We start from the raw sequence: 13,545 nt of genomic DNA on the forward strand, positions 1-13,545 counted from the left end.
AATATTTAGTTGAGGAAAAAATATTTGTGCAATCAAGTAGAAAATTGGCCATGGAGGATCAGGTTATGAATTTTGATAAGAATGAAACTATTAAGGAGTTGGATGATATATTAATCCATGGTGCAAGGAATATTCTTAATGAGCATGGAATTGCAGCTACATCTATTAAATATACAAAGGAAGATATAAAAAACCTGCTTTATAGACATATTAATTTGAGAGAAAAGGACATTTCAAAAGAAAATGGTTATCTTGGTGCCATCCAAGGTATGCCAATTACTCAAGATGAAGAGATAAAACCTACAGCTAATGGGAAAGAGTGGGAAGACCTTCTTAGACCCATGAAAGAAGTTACAGATAATGAGGAAGAGCTAGGAAGGGGAAAACAACAAAGGAAAGAAGTAACATATGCATGTGAGCCTATGTCATATGATGATGTTGAATACTCACCATCTACTAGTAGTTCAAGTAGTGATAGAAGCTCCTTAGTGCACATTTACATAGACACAAATTTTTTAGATAGAGAAGTAACAAGTGTTATAGAATTATTCACGGAGCAATGTGAAGTGAAGCCTCAAATTGGCTCATTAGTAGGAAGAGAATCATGTCATACACTTCATTCTGGCACCATAGATGTTTCAATTAGAAATGCCTATTCATCAATGACATTTCATTTATAGGACTTGGGAAGCTAGGATACTCAAGCTAGGCATGATCTCTCAAAGTTCTCATTAAAATATATTAATGATCTTAATAGAACAACAAAAAGCTCATTGCCACCTTTGATGAGGTAGTCTCACTCTTTTTACACTCAAGGCTAACCATCTATAATCGAAGGTTTTAATTCAACTAACAAATGGAGAGCTTCTCAAGGTACAAATTTATTTCATGGAGTTCCTAATAAATCTCAAGGTTCTCATTTAAGTGACCAACTTCTAGGAGTTCCATGAATAGACCTACTGATTCCCCAAATTGGAAAAAGGGTAGATCCCAATAAAAGAAAAGTGAAAATCCCAATGAATATAAAGTTGTTGTAGATCAAATGCATGCATCTTCTTCACTGAAAAGTATACTTGTTTTTAGAGACTTTAGTTTAAATAGAGAGTGTCAGTTCCCAAACATGTCCCAGTCAAGTAGATGACCAAGATGTTACTTAAGTAAAGGAGATATTAGTTTATTAAGGTATCTTAATGATCCCACTTGCATTCAGCTACTATTTTTTGAGCAGCTAGCTAGCTGCTTTGGTGTGGGATTACTGTAATATATGATGTTCTCATACAATTACATGTCATTCATTGTAAACATTTTTTTATTGTAAAGGATTAGTGAGAAATATTTTTAATGTCCCTTTTTGGGACTAAATAATATAACTATTAAAATCACAAAGCTTCCATGTTGTTGTAATGGAGATTATGTGCAATATCATTTTTCTAATTCTGATTTGGTCAATAATACTGTATTCATTTTTTAAGAATAATCTGGTTCACATATATCTAGTTCTTAATTGTCTAGCTATTATGAATGACTTATTGCCTTTGGTTTGGAAAATCTTTGTTGTATATAATACTCAATATCGGTATTCCTTTATATTTTTTAATGGTTAATGATCATATATGCATATATATATCCTTCAATGATATGTCATTTCTTTATTGGATGCACTTGCTTCGGATTCTTAGAATGACTATTTATTACCTATTGGAGGGTTGTGTCTCTTTGATGTATCCTCAAGAGTAGCATCTCTTCCATGCATCCCCTATCCCACCTTCTCTCATCCCCTTCTCTCTCTCTCTCTCTCTCTCTCTCTCTCTCTCTCTCTCTCCCTATTTAATCTAATGAACCAACTAGATCTACTCTACATTTTAATGTCTCACATATTGCCTTGTGGTCTAACTCATGAACCTTCCAAAGAGTCTTATTATGTGGTTTTCCACCATATTTTATCAAGTGGAAATTTTATGTTACAACTAGATTTGAATAATGAAGAATCTTCCTCTCTATTTTCCAATCCTCAAATAACCACAAGATAGAGTTCTTCATACAATATTGTCTAAGCCATGTATCAATTACAACCACCACACTGATATGGTACTCTAAACACCATCTATAACTAAGTGATCCAAAAAAAAATTGGCCTGGACACAATGACATAAATAATAATTTGTCCCTTCTTCATTATCTTCAGGTGCAATAACAACTAAAACATGGCCTATAGTGATAAATGTACAAAATGTGGTCATTAATTCAGAAAATACTAAGGTAAAAGTTATAAAGTTACATATTGAATTTACAAATATATATATATATATATATATTACCAGGTTTCTCTACATTAGACAAGCGATCAAAGTCAATGGATGAATCTACCTCTACCATTTACAGTGCTTATGGGGGAAAATAGGTGTTAATTGGGTCCAAAACCTATACATCCCAATTGTCCACCCATTCAATCGACTCACACTCATCCCAATTTTCTTCTGCACATGATGGATAATAGCATGCCATTCTATGTGTGTCGATACTCAATGAACCTATATCAGAGCTTCTAAAATAGTGTGCAACAATCCTCATATGGTGCAATGTTAGTATTATCTATCAACCAAAAAAATATATGAACCATAGACTCACTTCCTTACCTAAACCCATTGTAGTGTTACACCATTGGATGATGGATTTTGCATCTATCAATGTTGCTCCATATTTGTACTTTAGTTCTTCATGAGATAAGGCTTTTTTGATGCATGTGCCTGCACCATCGTGCTCTCCCTTTCCATAACCAACCTCTATGAAATTCCACATATATTGAATTCTAGACAACTTTTGCATCATACTCAACCAATAGAACATATGTGCATTCTTTAATTGAGATGAGCAATTGTCTGACCAAATAATGTGTTGGCAATATGGTATGCCCCTGTTAGCCAAATCTCCATAAAATAGTTGAAAATAACCATGTATAGACTTTGTAGAATGTGACTGATCATTGCTTATGTAAAATGGTACTCCCTCAATATCTTCTTGTCATCCTCTGTAGTTGTAGGTGAATGCATGAATGTTATGTGAACAAACATGGAAACTTATTGAGAAGTATAATACTTTGCTTGTTCCTCATTTTGTAGTTTTAGTGTAAATGTATCCTTGCACAAACAATGGTATATAATGGAATTGTATTCTTATACAAGTTGAATTGTAAATTCAGCCATCGAGCTCTATGCGTATCCCTTGCATACTCATAAATAATCTTTTTACAAAAATCTTCATGAACTCATAGACTAGAATCTTTTCAATGAATAAATCACATATTTTACCTCGTTTTCCATATTTTATAGATATATCACTATCTTTTATTTTTCATAGTCTACTATTACATTTCCAATTGCATGTATACTATCTATATGTTCACAAGTTGCTAAAAGTTGCAAAGAACCACAAAGTAAGCATGTACCATCCAAGCATGATGTCTTGTAAAATTGTTGACCATCCCCTATTTCACATAAAATGTTGGATATGAATTCCCTTGAAGCTCTAGGTGGCTTGTTCATGTCACAATCATGCAAAAAAACTTAGAATGCAAAAACACACATATGTGCCTAAAAACATCAAGATGGTTAGAAAATTCAATATGTATCTTAAAATAATAAGTTGTGCATGTGTGATTTATCTTCACATAAAAAGGTTTACCCATCTCAAAAAATCTTTGACTTATTTGAATTTGAGGATACATAACAATAAATTTTGTAAAAAATTGTGTTTGAGTTGAATCCCCAAAATAAATTCACATAAGTCAATTTGAGGATACATATATTTGAGGATACATAACAATTCATTCAAACATACAAATTTTAATGAATTCACTATATATTTAACAACTTGTCAAATTATAATGAAATTTGTCTCTATAGTCACAAAGAATATTTAAAAAGGACTGCACTAACCTTTTCTATAGAAAGAATGTTAAAATAGCCTTCAAATAGTCTATCCAATGATTGAATTCAATGTTTGCTAACTTCCAATAGCATGAAAGAATGTTCAAATAGCCTTCAAATAGTGTATCCAATGATTGAATTTTGAGTTTGCTAACTTCCAACAACATGAATCTTGTGCTTTCTATTGTAACAATAGAATAGACAACAAACAAAAAAAAGAATATGGCTCAGGAGGGACCCAAAAATTTGTTATAACCATTTTTTGGTATTTTCATATAGTGTGTACACACTATAGCACATACGTACTATAAAGCATACATGCACTATCTAAAAAATATCTCTCTCCCTATCTCATCCCCTACTCTCTCTCCCTCTCCCTCTCCCTCTCTCTATGTCTCTCTATCTCTCTGTCTCTCTCCCTCTCCCTCTCCCACCCTCTCACATCCCCCCTCTCTCTCTCCTCCCTCTCCCACCCTCTCCCATCCCCTACTCTCTCTCCATTTTGTCACCCTTCTCTCCCTATCCAACCTTCTCCCATACCTTGCTCTCTCTCTCCATTTCTTCCTCCCTCTCCTAAATCCTACTCTCTCTCTCTCCCTCTTTCTCTCCCATCCTCTCCCATCCCCTACTCTCTTTCTCTCCCTATCCCACCCTCTCTCACTCTCTCTCTATCCCACCCTCTTCCATCCCTACTCTCCCTCTCTCTCTCCCACTCTCTCCCATCCCCTACTCTATCCCTCTCTCTCCCACCCTCTCCCCCATCCCCTACTCTCTCTCTCCCTCCCTATCTCTCTATCCCACCATCTCCCATAGCTACTCTCTCTCTCTCTCCCTCTCTCTCTCCCACCCTCTCCCATTCCCTACTCTCTCCCTCTCTCTCCCACCCTCTCCTATCCCCTACTCTCTCTCTCTCTCTCCCTATCCCACCCTCTCTAGCTCTCTCTCTATATCCCACCCTCTCCCATCCCTACTCTCTTCCTCTCTCTCTCCCAAACTCTCCCATCCCCTACTCTCTATCTTGACCTCTCCCACCCTCTACTCTCTCTCTCCCTCTCTCTCCTAGCCTCTCGCATCCCACACTCTCTCTCTCCCTCTCCCACCCCTAATCTCTCTCTCTCCCCCCTCTCATCCCCTACTCACTCACTCTCTCTCTCTCTCTCTCTCTCTCTCACCCCCCCCCTCTCTCTCTCTCTCTCTCTCTCTCTCTCTCTCTCTCTCTCTCCCTCCCTGTCTCCCTATCTAACCTTCCCCCATCCCCTACACTCTCTCTATCCCACCCTCTCCCATCCCCTGCTCTTTCTCCCTCTCTCAACCCTACTCAATCTATATGTCCCTCCCATTCGCCACTCTCTCTCCCTCTCCCACCCACTAATCTCTCTCTTCCCCCCTCTCTCTCCCTCCCACCCTCTCTCACTCTCTCTCTATCCAATCCTCTCCCATCCCTACTCTCTCCCTCTCCCATCCTCTACTCTCTCTCTCCATCCCTCTCTCCCTATCCCACTTTCTTTCATCCCCTACACTCTCTCTATCCCAGCCTCTCCCATCCCCTACTCTCTCTCCCACCCCCTACTTTCTCTCCTCCTCCTCTCCTCACTTTCTCTCTCCCTCTCCCTCCCCCTCCTACCCTCTTCCATCCCCTACTCTCTCTCTATCTCTCTTGATTCCACCTTCTCCCATCCCCTACTCTCTCTCCACCCTCTCCCCCCCATACTCTCTCTCCCTCCCTATCCCACCCTCCCATTCCCTACTCTCTCTCTCTATCTCTCTATCCAACTCTCTCCTATCCCCTACTCTCCCATCCCCTACACTCTCTCTCCCTCTCCCACCCCTACTCTCACTCCCCTCTCCCTATCTCTCTATTCCCCTCCCTCCCTTCCTCCCTCTCTTCCTCTCTTCGTATATATTTTTCTCTCTCTCCCTCTCCCGCCCTCTCTCTCTCTATCCCACCCTCTCCTATCCCCTAGTCTCTCTCTCTCTCTCTCTCTCTCTCTCACGCTCCCTCCCTCCCTCTCCCCCTTCTCACTCTCTCTCTATCCCACCATATCCCATCCCCTACTCTCTCTCTCTCTCTCTCTCTCTCGCTCTCTCTCTCTCTCTCTCCCACTCCTATCTTTTACTATATATTTCTCATACACATATCTCTCTCTCCATATCACACCCTCTCTCATTTCCTAATCTCCCTCTCTCTCCCTCTCTCCCTCTCACATCCCCTACTCTCTCTATATCTTTCTTTCTCTCCATTTCTTCATCCCTATCTCCCTATCCCACCTTCTCTCATCCCCTACTCTCTCTCTCAATTTCTCCCTCCCTCTCTCCCTATCCCACCCTCTCCAATCTCCTACTCTCTCCTTGTCCTCTACTCTCTCACTTTCTACCCTCTCTCCTTTTCTCTCTCCTTCCTTCTCTATTGAAATTTGGGCTTATAAAGTGTGTGCACACTATAGCGTGTACATGTTATGTAAGCCTAAATTTATAAATACTTTACATAGCATGCACACACTATTTAAAGCTTTGGATTCTACCAAGCCTAAGGCTTAGATTTTCCTTGGGATCCAACCCAAAGGTTTGGAGTCTCTAAATTGGTCTAGGATGTGTTTTGTAGCAAACATATAAAAAAATGATTGATTTTTCTTGTGTTCTCTCCTTCAAGTTTCCTCATGGTTGACCATTGATAAAATTAGGTTACATCACATAGTAGATTTGTGTATTAGCTATTTAATCATATAATCTATTTCAAATTTGAACTATTTTAAGCCTTTCAACTATAATTTATTTTCAATGTATGTCCATTTTTTGTCAAAAAACAACATGTACTAATTGGGGTGTAGATTTTAGCTTGTTCATCAAATTTTGTGACAACTTAGTATTTTAGAAACTAGACTATATTCTACACACTTTGAAAAAAATAAACTTTTATTTTAGATTAGTTTTCAATCATTTCTAGGGGGGGCACCTAGATATTTCACATTTTTGGGATGTGTCCAATTTTAAAATTCATAAATTAAAAATACATATTATAAAATTACTTGAAAAATCTAGGATAAACTACACAGTGTTAGGTAACTTTTGACCAGAGCCATTAAAGAATTTCAAAAAAAAGTTAAAATTTTAGGGGGGGCACACTTTGCATTATGTTATGTTTTTTTTGAAAAAATATTACTACTTTCTATGGCCCCCCTTTTTGAGGACCTAAAACTAAACCATTTTGAAAGAAAATTAATAGTTTAGAAAATAGATTCAAAGGACTACTACTTTTGTTTTTGTCATATTTTAAAATTTTGAGCATAACTATCACTAAATTCTTTTCAAAGTTTAGAAATTGTAGATTTCAAGAAGAAAAAAAAATGGCCACTTATTACCCCCTTCCGGCACCACAACTTGGTGCACTTACCCTGATACATTGTTTCTTGCTAAATAGAGTATGAAATTATATGGACATTACATGATATAGTTGTCCTTTCTTCCAGTAGTCATATTTTAAAATAATTTGAATACACCTTTTTCCTTAGTACAATGTAGACATGAAGCCTTTTTATGGAGTTATGTGTGCTTTCTGATATTGTTTACTTCATTTAGAAAGAGAGTTGAGAGGTACTTTCTTATCTTATTTTTAAAGGGTTTGAATGATCAATATTTCCTCATATAAGAAAACTATTAGTTAGCTCATATCTTTAGTATGACTTCCATCGAACAAAACAATTAAAATAACATTAATTCTTTATATTTTTTCCAATTTGAAAATTGAAATTGCAACTATATAGGAAATACATAGGGTCCATACAAGGTTTGTTATTATTTTATTTAACATTAATAGTTTCCACTTCTTTTCAACTCAAGTTCTAAATGATTGTTTCAAAATTCTATTTTAAATTAAACTAGAAAATCCATTTAGGCTTTGAGATCATGATTTATGTTTTAATTAAATAAAATGTACTAATACTATAAACAATTTATGTTCAGTATTTTGAGTATTGCCCCTCTAAATCACTTCTTTCCATTGTAGCAATTTGTTGTGCTTATATTTTAAGCACACTTCAATCTCATAGTTCTTCAACATGATTCAATTTATTATTCAACCATTTAGCCACTCTATTTTATACTCTTTTTAAATAATATATTCTTAACTTATCTTTGTTCCAAGCTTTGAGCTTAAATTTTTAAACTAGAATTCTTGGTGAGTTTGGATGATATAGTACTTCTTCCACTGCAAACTAATTTATGTTATCATTATAAATTCTACTTAAAAGAATTTTACTTTCTTTGACTATATGAGAAACACAAGATCACAAATTGATGAATACAAGTCAATGGTGATAAGAATATTTAGTAAGGTGTTATATGCAATTTTGAGGTTCAAAATAATGTCAAGTGTTAGCATTTTATATAAATTTATATGTTTTAATATTTTATAAAAAGTATTATACGCTTTAACAATGTTTACTAGAAAGATATAAATGATAAAAGCATGTTACATAAATTTATGCAATCTAAGATTTTTTAATCTTCCATGCCTAGTATAAATTTTATTTTATTCATTTTTTAAATTCTTTTTTTACATTCATATTTCCTAAATGTATGCCATGTAACCATGCATAATGTTTATGTCATTTTTGTTGGTTTTGATTGATTCAACAAGGAAAGGGCCCTAATTTTTTGTGTTGATATTTATACCTTAATATTTAGGTTATATACTTTTTATTAAAATTTATTTACTAACTATTAAATAAAGTTTGAGTTCATTTGATTAAAAACATTTGGTTAATCATTTTCTATATTTTCTGTAAATTTCTAATTAATTTGAAAAAAATTACTTTTCCTATTTAAAAATAATGTAAAAATTAGTGATAATTGTAATGATGGTCATGGAGAAGTTAGATAATGTACACCTTCCACCAACGACCTCCTTCTTATAGATAAATTGAGAGTTAGTTAGTGGGTGATACATAGGATGGTCAAACAAATCAACAACCATGGACCAAAGACCACTTGAATAAAATTTAATAATTATGATTTATACATTATCTTCATGTATGAAGCCAATGTTAAAAAATAAAATATGTAATATTTTACAATATATAGATTTGATGGCTTCTTAATTGATTTGTACTATAAGATTTGAAATATTTACTTTGTTGGATCCATATGAAAATTAAGAAGCACGCACTATTTTATCATCTCACTATGAAGTTAGTTAGATTTTATAAATGACAATAATAATTGTTTGTCAAACTTTTCTTCTTGATGAATGCTTTTTTTCTACTTAAGTTCAACACTCCATAGAGTGGGTTCTTAAGTTCAACACTCCATAGAGTGGGTTCATAAGATAAGTAATTTGTGATTTTCCCTTAAATAAATCTTATTTCACTTTATACTAAATTGAGTAGATGGAGTTTTCTTCTCAATATTAAGCATTTCTTTAATAGATCTTCCAAATGTATCCACCAAGGTAAAGATACCAAATCATAAAAATCTATTATATAAATGTATAGATTAATTTTTTTACTTTTAAACTCATTTCCATATTTGATTCATATAGAAAGTTGATATACAATAAATATTTCATAAAAGATAACATATGTGTGTATTATTATTGTTGGGGTAAATAGTCCTCACTATATTTACTTTATACTTAAGTTCACCTAAGTAACCTCATTAATGACATAACTAGATATTATTAAGCTCTATTAGAGCTCTTCCTTTTCCAAATGGAGACACTTGTCTCAACCATATCCTTTCCTTCTATTTACTCTTGCCTATTTAGCCAAGTGCTTATTTTATGTCTAAATAAAACTTTATCAATAAATTCTATTTTGTATAACTTCTCTTATAAGGTGGATGTCCATAGATAAGGCTCTTGGTATAGGATGGTTTGTATTTGAAATTGTAGCAAGATGGAGATGGAGATTTGAGTTCCAAAGATGAAGAGAAGATTTTTTCTATAAGGGTGGAGTCCTTTTGACTAATAAGTGAATACCTAAAAATGCCCTCAATGGGAATGCAACATACATAGGCAACATCTATTTTATTTGCACAAAGAGGTTGATAACACAACGTCATTTTCATGCCCCCAGTTGCAATGACTTTGTAGGATTCATTTGGAAATTTATATGTTGGAAAAGAAAAATACTACCAAAAAAGGGCCTTTTCAAATTAATAAAATCACAATTTATATCCATTAAATTTCATTTAATTATGTAAGGAATGGGCTTCAATTTTATAGGATATGTTTTTCTATTTTCATAGTTTCCCATACGAGATTAGTTGCAATAAATCACACAAAAACATTAGTCCCTTCCTTAAGAGGGAAGGGACTAATAATTTTGCATAATTTTCTCATGTTATCTCTTTTTTTTTCCCCTCAAATGCATGACTACTATGAGAAACATAGAGGCTATTTTGGAATTGGCCCTAATTTTATCAAACCATTGAATATATATGAATATCCCCCATGACTTGGATAAAAACCATAATTTCTAAATGATGTAGAGAAACTATAATTCATTGTATAGTATTCACCTTAATCTCCTTAGAAATGGTCATTTTCACTTCATAACTCTCAATATAATTGGCATATGGACATACTATCCCATTATTCTAATATTTAACTCCATGGGATACTTGTTTTGATATTGAACTAACTTAGGTAGACTATCATCTAGATGCTAGAACACTCCAATATTTTTATCACCTCAAGATCATTACTTCAAGTTAATTTTGGTGATAATCGATAATCATTTCTATTCCATTGATGTACTTATCTTGTCCAATTAATAATTATTGTCTGATTAATATTGCATTTATGTACTTGATATTCATGTACTTCTCATGCAAAAATTATTATTACATTCAAATCCACTAAAAAGCTATCATCATGTATTTGAAACAACCTTAGTTGTTAGAATGATTAGAATAACTTGGGGGGTGTACAAATAAAAATTTACTAACTTTAAACAACTCAAAAAAACTCATTAAACAACTTGGTCTATATAGCATATCATTAGCAACTTAATATTCCTTAACTCTCTATTTTTAATATGTGTTGACTAACAATAAATTAAATAACTGTAAAAATACCATGCGTAGCATAACATTCACACAAGTAAATGACACTAAGATTTATCATGCAAACCCAATTTGGGAAAAACCACCAAGCAACAGGTTACAAAATTTTCACTCTTTTGAAGTGAGCTCAGTTAAGAGCCAACCCTATCAAAGGTTACAAAACACACTGTTAAATGTGACACTATTAAAGGATTTAATCACCCTATTAGGAGTAGCCTTGTTAGAGGACTTTGTGTCATTCCATTAGAATGTCACCTTAATTAAAATATTTACAAAATGACTATTAGGTCAACCTTGATTAAAGGATTTTTCTTTACAATGGTTAGAATGTAGCAATAGGTTTGATTTGTAAAACACAACTCACTTTGCAAATTCTTATTTCTATTCACTCATCTATTGGTTCATTAACTAGACTTCATTATCATCTCCATAATTGATATTCTTGGAATACCCTCAAGAAATCACACTTTATTAATCTCTTCACTTCTCCTTTTCTACTCTACTCTTCACAAGTTCTCCTTAAGATCGATAGTCAACTATGAAACCAACCTTATAAAATATCTCTTATGCCTCCTTAAATAGGTAATTTTGATCTTTTATCACTTAAACATCATAATAGATCTTAGGGTTAGGTCATATTCATCAAATCCTTTTATCAGTGTGTTCCCCTTCTCCTTTCTAGAAGATTCTCAATAAATCCTTGCTATAGATTGGTTAAAAAACTCTTAGGATTCATTAAATATGCTAGATCATCAATCCTTATCATCCATGTATTTTGACTAATTCAGAATTTCAACTTTCTTGGCCTCAATTTCAATTCTTTTATAAATTGTAACTTTTATTGTCACTCGGCAATCACTACATTCTTCAACTCGGTCATCACTATGTAGCTCAACATACAATGTTTTGTCTATCTTGTTCGTCATTGACACTTGGTCAATACTAACCCTCGACTTCTTCTTAAGTTCCTTAATCTTCCATTCCAACTCCTTCATTAACTAACCAATACTAGTACTTAGTTAATCTTAGAGTTATACTCAACTTCTTGTCATTTCTCTCATAGATCATTTCAATTATCTTCTTAACTTCATATATTGATTAAAGAACACATTATCTTGTCAAGGACTAACTTAACAAGTTCCCTTTATAATTCCATGATACGTAACTTCTTTTCTCAACAACTTAACTAGCTCACTTTTGTATCTCCTATTTTCAAATTATCTTCATCAATCAAATGATATGACACTCTACACAGTTAGTAAATTTCTTGCTAGTAAGGCTTGATATCAATGATAACATAATAATTATTCTAGTTGTAGTTTCTTAAAATCTCCCTCTTTGACATTGATGGAAACACCTCTACTTATCATTTAATCTAAAATCTTCATTTTTCCTTCTTCTGAACTTCTACTATCACCTCCCTCTTTGTGTTTTTTATTTCTTAGTTTCATTCTAATTCTCATCTATGCAGTCTCTAGATGCTCCTCTATCATCAATTGTATATTTATTCTTGTAATTAAACTTCTACCTCTAATATATAGATGAGAACACCTCTAACAACATATGTCTCTCTCTTTTGATATTAATTACTTCATATAGATTCTCCCTATTTCTACATAACATAATCTCCTTCATCATATGAATGGTAACTAAATATATTTCCTTCTATGAAACAATGCCAAAGACATCAACAGTTCACATACATCTTCATGTCACTACTCTAACTAATATAGAAATATCACTTCCACTTATTTACCTTGACTCCTTACAGTCTCATCTACTTCATTTTGTAGTCCATCTTTTCACAATATTTAGGTAGCTCCTAAAGTATGACATCATGCATCAATCTATAAGATGCTTTGATCATAGTAATTTATATAATAGTGTGTATCTTCTTAGCTTACACTATCTATTCTTTTGCTTTCACATATTCCAATCTCACTTTTTGTCTTGTACCAACTCTCTCAAGTAATGATACTTGATCTCAATTTGTTTAGTTTTTGTGTGCATCATAGGGTTCTTTGATATATTTATATCACTTGTGTTATCATAGGAAATAACAATAGGTTCATTGATCTCTTCCTTCATTCCTTTCAACAATTTCTTGATCCATACAATATTAGAATAATTGACTACCGCAAAAATATACTCAACCTCTTGTGCAGATTGAGAAATATAGTTCTACTTCTTGCTCATCCATGAAATTAGTCTCTTTCCTAGAAAGAAAGAACCTCCTCTTGTACTCTTTCTATCATCAATATTGCCTACCTAGTTAGCATTTGTACAAACCATTAGCTTAAGCTTATCATTTTTATTGTACCATAATCCATAGTCTTATGTTCCTTTTTTGGATATCTCAATATCATTTTCACTACCATCATATGATTTTCTCTAGGATTAGCAAAAAAATACCAAAAATACCAAATGTTGATGCAATATCATATCTACTATTGACAACATATTTTAATTTTCCAAGCATTAACCGATATAGTGTTTGATTCACCTCAGCAGCAGCATCATTCTTTGACAATTTACAACCAGTAACCATAGGTGTTCC

Source organism: Cupressus sempervirens, chromosome 2, assembly GCF_028749045.1.
Source record: "Cupressus sempervirens isolate cs-2001-9-10 chromosome 2, ASM2874904v1, whole genome shotgun sequence".
NCBI lineage: Eukaryota > Viridiplantae > Streptophyta > Pinopsida > Cupressales > Cupressaceae > Cupressus > Cupressus sempervirens.